The 5,946-nt window shown below is 43.1% G+C and overlaps 1 protein-coding gene across 1 annotated transcript in view; it reads left to right on the top strand.

Annotated features, from left to right (window-relative positions):
* The window catches only part of GPR89B (G protein-coupled receptor 89B), a 46,492-nt gene extending 40,950 nt beyond the window's left edge, over nucleotides 1–5,542 (top strand). Inside the window, exons 15-19 of the transcript XR_004841503.1 lie at nucleotides 746–827; nucleotides 1,597–1,695; nucleotides 2,404–2,748; nucleotides 3,899–4,006; nucleotides 4,644–5,542. The gene's annotated coding sequence lies outside the window, so the exon portion shown is untranslated. The remainder of the gene's footprint in view (nucleotides 1–745; nucleotides 828–1,596; nucleotides 1,696–2,403; nucleotides 2,749–3,898; nucleotides 4,007–4,643) is intronic.
* The last annotated feature ends 404 nt before the right edge of the window (nucleotides 5,543–5,946 follow it).

Raw genomic sequence — 5,946 nt, 5'->3', positions numbered from 1 at the left:
GAGCAACTGGGCTCATGCTTCTTGTCTGCACTCTGAAAATGAAACCTCTTTGGAGTCTTTTAAGTGTCCAAAAATTACTCGGTCATCTAAGAGAGGCAATGTTAGCTTGGCCGGCCTTAGCTGGTAAAAGCCAATAACATCTCCTGGTCCTGGGTAGCTGACCCACCACTGGAAGCTTGACACCAGAAAGTGTATGGGGACCCTTTTAGAAAGCCAGTAAAGAGCGGAAAGATAAGAATAAGTGAAGAACAGATATTGTAGTTAGAATAACACAGAAACCAACCAGACACTCAACTTCTTGCAAGTACAGCCTACGCAGGAATTTCTTTGCAGTATAGAAAAGTGCAGATAAATACTTGGCTGTCATTTTCACTCCCACTGTTTTGCTGTCTTCCCCTACCAAGACAAAGATCAGAGCATACCCAAAAGAACTGATTTAACTCATGCAAGTACACAAATTACAGGCACTGGACAATGGAACACCCAGAAGTCCATGGCTTTCTTCCATGTCTTGGTTGAAGGTGGTAGGTGAAAGGGGGGGAAAAACTAAATGCCAAGCAAAAAAATCCCAAACGTTTTGATTTTTGGTTACTTATTTACCTCAGAATCTTTCAAGGTACCTACCCATTTGGAAAATGGAGGCCAAGTAAACCACTCTCGCTTTTCTCCTTCCCAGCAGTGTGCCGACCTCCACCTGCTGGTCTGGCACTTGGAGACATTTCTAAAAACAGCTTTGTTTTTCTAGGGAAAAGGAAAATCTATATTCTGAAGTAAAGAAAGAAGCTTTCCTGCCTCTTAACACTAATCTCAAACAGGAGGATATTGTGGTAAGTTTTTTTTTCTTCAGAATTTGTCTATTCTTTTCCTGATGCCCACATCCACGTTCTCCTACTCAGAGTAAAAATACAGTAACATTAGTAACAAGAATTGAACTATTTTTTTTGTCCTTGAAAAAAAGAGGTCAGTAGCCTGTTGTTCTGTACATTCATTTTAACCTTCTGAGACAGTTTGCTGGGAGCCAGGCTCTTGGCTGTGCTAGCCAAATAATTTGATGCAGGTGCCCTCTTGAAGAGGAGAAACAATTACAAAAGAATTTTGCTAGCTTTTAGGAATTTGTGGACAGTTGTTCAATTCACAGTAGACTGCAGCAATAATTGTGTGATTGTGGTCTAAGTCCCAACTTTCAGCTGTTTTAGATAGTGCTGGCTGACCCTCAATAAGCCTGCTGCTTGCAACTTGAGTTTACATTCTGGTTTGTGGTATCTGTCATCTTGTCAGTTTGTTGCTTGTTTTTTGTTTGGTTTTTTTTTTTGGTTTTTTTTTGTTTGTTTGTTTTTTGGTTTTTTTTTGGTTTTTTTTTTGAAAGGAGATATGTGCTTTCATGTCTCCATCTTATTTACATGCAGAGGGTTGCTTTGCCATTTACAAGCTCATCGCTTCAGGGGAAGGTCTGCACTTTTGACTGCTCTGTAAGTGCTAAGATGGGCTTGCAGTACCAAGCTAAGCAATGCTAGTTCTCCTCTGTACCATGAGAAGGACTCACGGATAACTGCCTGTGATTTTTTTTTTTTTTTTCCCTTCTCTTTCCTTTTTTAGTGCAGAAGATGACTCTGATCGCAGGGTTCCTCGCTAGGGCTGGAGGCAGCAGCCCTGCTCTGGTGTTCCAAATGGCAGCTCTGGCAATGCTGGTATCAGGTAAGGAGGAGCCCTGGCAAGGAAAAGCATGCTGTTGGAATGTTTTTAATCCTGATTAGGAGTTACTTGGTGTGGCTGAGAGAGATGCTGCCTGGGTTATGGGAAAGAAAGAATATCTATTGCAATAAACTTCCAGCGGGGCATGTTCTGCATGATGTTTTTCAGCCTTTTGTTTTCTTCATGCTGAATTTTGCCCAGGGAGCTAGGAGGCGACATCTGATTCCCAAAGAGCTGCATTTTGAACCAATCAGTATTTTCATATTATCTTTCTATGGAATAGTTCAATATTTGATGAAAGCAAAAACCTTCAAGTTGAAGAGAGAAAAACCAAACACCCCCCCCACCTCCCCACCCCCCCCAAATATCCTTCTCCCCTGATGCTTTTGCTTTCTGTTTTGAAGAAAGGATGCTTTTCTCATCTTCCATTTTTATGAAAATAGCAATGCTTATAGAGAATATTCTGTTCGCATAATGCCTTTTCTGCAAGATCTATGATAGGAAACAGAGATTTTTCTTCCTCTTGCATGAGGGGGAAAAAGTATTGGTTTTATTGTGGTACCTCTTATCCTAGGCACTCTGTGCACATCTGGAGCATAAGATAGCTCCTGCTTTCACAAGGCATAAAGAAATGGTGAAATATGGCGAGGGAGGGGGAGCTGGCCTGGCACAAAGGTCAGTTCAGTTGATGTCTGTTCTCTTCCACCACAGAACATGGCATGCTGGAAATCATTTACGCACCCACCACAAAATACCTGGAAGAAGGAGACACCCTGTGTTTGAATTGCCACATCAAGCACCAACAGGACCAGTCGTCACAAATGGAGGCTCACTGGTATAAGAAAGCAAAGCAGCAAAACGAGACTGGGTTTGGAAAGGAGATGGAAAGCTTGCACCTCGCACAAAACTCAGACCCCAAGGCGAAAGTCACGTCCTCTCTGCTTCTGACGATTCGGAATGTCAGCCAGTCAGACAGTGGCCTCTACCAGTGCAGGGCCAAAATTAACACTACTGTCCTAACTGCTGTGGGCCACTTCATTAGAGTGAACGTTACAGGTAAGATCTGTGTGTCCAGGAGCTTCCTTGCAGAGGGAGTTGGGAGATCACCTGGTTGCCTCTGAAGCAAGATTTCTGTGTGACAAAAAACTCTGTTCATGAAGATGCATTCTCTCCTCCTATGGCATGAAACTAAAAATGGTTGCTGCCACACTGTGACATGTGGAATAAGTTTCATACTCCTCTGTCTCTTTGTCTATGTGTGCTAAATGCAAGACTGACATGTGAAAAATGTTGGGGATTTGTTTTAGATTGGCTGCGGATCTCTCTGAGCTAATGGGAATAATTTCCCATGGGATTTCTACTCCGAGCACTGTTTCCAGAGCTGAAAGAAATTGGGTGGAAAAAATAGTGTGGGAAAATGTTAGTCTTGGGTTAGATGCAGGTCTGTGCCCGTTCACCTAGCATCTGTTCTGGGTTTATAGCCTTAGCTACATTCACGGGTGGTGAAGTTATTTTCTCTAAAATCGAGTTCTATGTATTTTTTTAAATGGAGACCTTTGTGTATGCAAACAGTCTAGCTGTATCGCCTCTTGAATTCACTGCAGTATATGTAGACCTCAGGGAGGATTGGTGCTTACAGGGAGTGGGACTTGAGATGTGGCAGCCACCACTGTGAATTATTTTGTTCTTATTGAGGTGATTTTTTTTTTTCTCATGCTTCATTACTTAGAAGAGGAAAAGTATTGTGCAGAAATACTGGGAGGGGTGAAACGTACAGTGGCAGTGTCCCTGTGCAATCATTTTTATACAGGTCTTAACCGATCATATGGTATCGTGTCCTCTACTTGTGCCAAGTGATTTGAGCCCCCAGCAGAAGGGAATATCTGTTTGGCCCAATGAGTCAAGATTCTCATCTGGTGGTTGCGGTGGTAGTGAGCTACTAGAGCTTTGTAGGTTGGTTTTGATCAGGGTCAGGCTGAGAAACCAGCTTATATTCCTTCCAAGCTGTTCTCCCAGCTTTGTTAAAATGTAGGGATTATATTCTTAAAGTTTTCTTCAACATATTTTGACTAAAAATAAAATAAAAATTACACCTTCACTCATCTCTTTGCCACTAAGTATTAGGTAAGGAAAGTTGCAGTTCTGCAAGCTTTTATTTGCATGTTGGTCATTGTTATATCAAGTGTGAGTTTTGTCAATACCGCAGAGAGGACTGAGCGTGACCTGGAATGGAACAAAGCTCTGAGGGTGGATTCCGAGCTGGAGAAGATGTGGGCTGTGGTCATGATAACCTGGATAACTCTGTATGTCAAAGGTAAGAACATCTGTCTGTCTATCTCTTTTCTGAAGATAGAGCTTGTGACTGATTTTATAAAATCTCAAGTCTCACAGGCGGATTTCTGGTATGGCCCTTATGTTTAATGACTCCCCCTTTCCCACTGTAACAATTCCATAGAGGTTAGTGGGCTAAAACTCCCCAGGCAGGAAGGTGAAAAGACCCCAACTAACTTGCATTGGTTTCAGTTTTGAGCGATTCTGCAGAAGGTGCAGCTGAGCTGATTCTGGCCAACATCCACAGAAGTCACCTGGCTCAGTGTCCAATTCCTGGTCGTGCCAAGACAGAGCACACTGAATGAGCACAGGACCATTGTTTTATGGACTTCAGATGCCTCCTGTATGACCTTTTGGGAATATGTAGTTGTGTGCTCATGTGACATCAGGCATCTTGCAAATTAAATACTGAGCCTGAGCTTAGGGAGTTGAATTAGATGTGCGAAAGTCTCTCTTCTTGGCCAGATGACCCCTCAATATAACCTCTGAGATGTGGTCTTGCATTAGTTGCTTCTTGAATAAGCTCATGATTTATTGATTTGGATTGGTATATTTTGCTCCTGAACAGCGGTAGATTTTTCTTTTTTTTTTTACTCTGTGTGTCTTTTTTTCCACCCAAGGACTCATGCTGTGAAGATTCTGTTTGTGAAATCTGAGTTGCTTTACTGGAACAAGATAATATTCCTGAGATGCTGTGAGAACAACTTCATTTTATTGCGCATGATCGATGTCTGGGATTCACACTGTGTTTCACGGCACACTGAGATTTCGGGGGACTTACCTTGGACTTCCTGGTACTGATTCATTGGGATTATTCACTTCACCTGTTAACCCCATCTACCTCCTAGGCAGAGAGGAAGAATTTCTTCATGCCTTTTCTAGTCCTAGAGTTGAAATTCTCTTGCATCTGATGTCAGTTCTTCCAGGTTTTGCCCTCATTGAGGCAACAGATTTCTCAGTGTTGTGCTCTTTGAAATCGAGATGGTTTCTTTCCAGCTGTACTTTCTGGCACCTGCCTCCCATGCGGGGAGGTTTGCCCTTTCTGCTACAGCTCTCTCTGCAAAGAAGGATTTCCTGGGTTCTTCTCTCCTCTAAAATGTCTTCTGACATATTTCTGGTTTATCCTCTGCGTGCTTCAGTTTGCTCTGAGAAAGCTGGAGGCCCTTATTCGACTCTCAGCAGCATGAGCTCAGTGGGGGGATGCACAAGAAGCAGAAATCAAGTCAATCTCACTGTTCTGCAAACAGAAACCAAACCCAGGCACAATGTTTTACCCTAACTGTGGGGTGTTCCGAAAGGCTATTCTGTCCACTGTCTTTTAACAGTGGTGTGTCCCTCTCCCCATTTCCATGTGTTTATGTAAATTTGCCTTTTGTGTAAGGGGCTCTCTCTTAGGACTTCATATCTGGTACCAAGTGACAAAAGGAAGAGGGTTACATCTGCATCTGTTTCTGTGGTTACTAAAGCTTGTCTGATGAGCGCTTCTGACCTCTGCCATGTTTTTCACACTTGGGCACGTGTGTAATGTTTTTGCATGTCAAAGCAGACACGTATCTTCTAAATAAATAACTCAAGTGATCGTTTACCTCCTCATCACTTTGCCAGGTAACTGATTGTTTATCAGTGCCGAAGGGGCTGCGATTGCTGCTGCTTTGTGAGCCTTTCCATCAAAGGCAGCCTGATTTTGGATTCCTGTTGAAATAAACCTGCATGTTCCAGCTGACAGAACCAGCTGCTTAAAGGACATCCGTGACACTGAGAGGCAGCAACAAGCAGTATCGATGTCTCGCTTAGCTGGGGGAAAGGGGAGATTGGGGGGCCCAGGCAGAGCATTGCGTGATCCTATGTTTTGGGCTCCACTGAGCCAATTCAGACTGCAGATATTTTTAGTGCTGTTTTTCAGCAGGCAGCATGCTGTACAAT

Source organism: Egretta garzetta, unplaced genomic scaffold (genome assembly GCF_000687185.1).
Source record: "Egretta garzetta isolate BGI_Z169 unplaced genomic scaffold, ASM68718v1 scaffold383, whole genome shotgun sequence".
Taxonomy (NCBI): Eukaryota; Metazoa; Chordata; class Aves; order Pelecaniformes; family Ardeidae; genus Egretta; species Egretta garzetta.
This window is presented reverse-complemented; position numbering and strand designations above follow the sequence as displayed.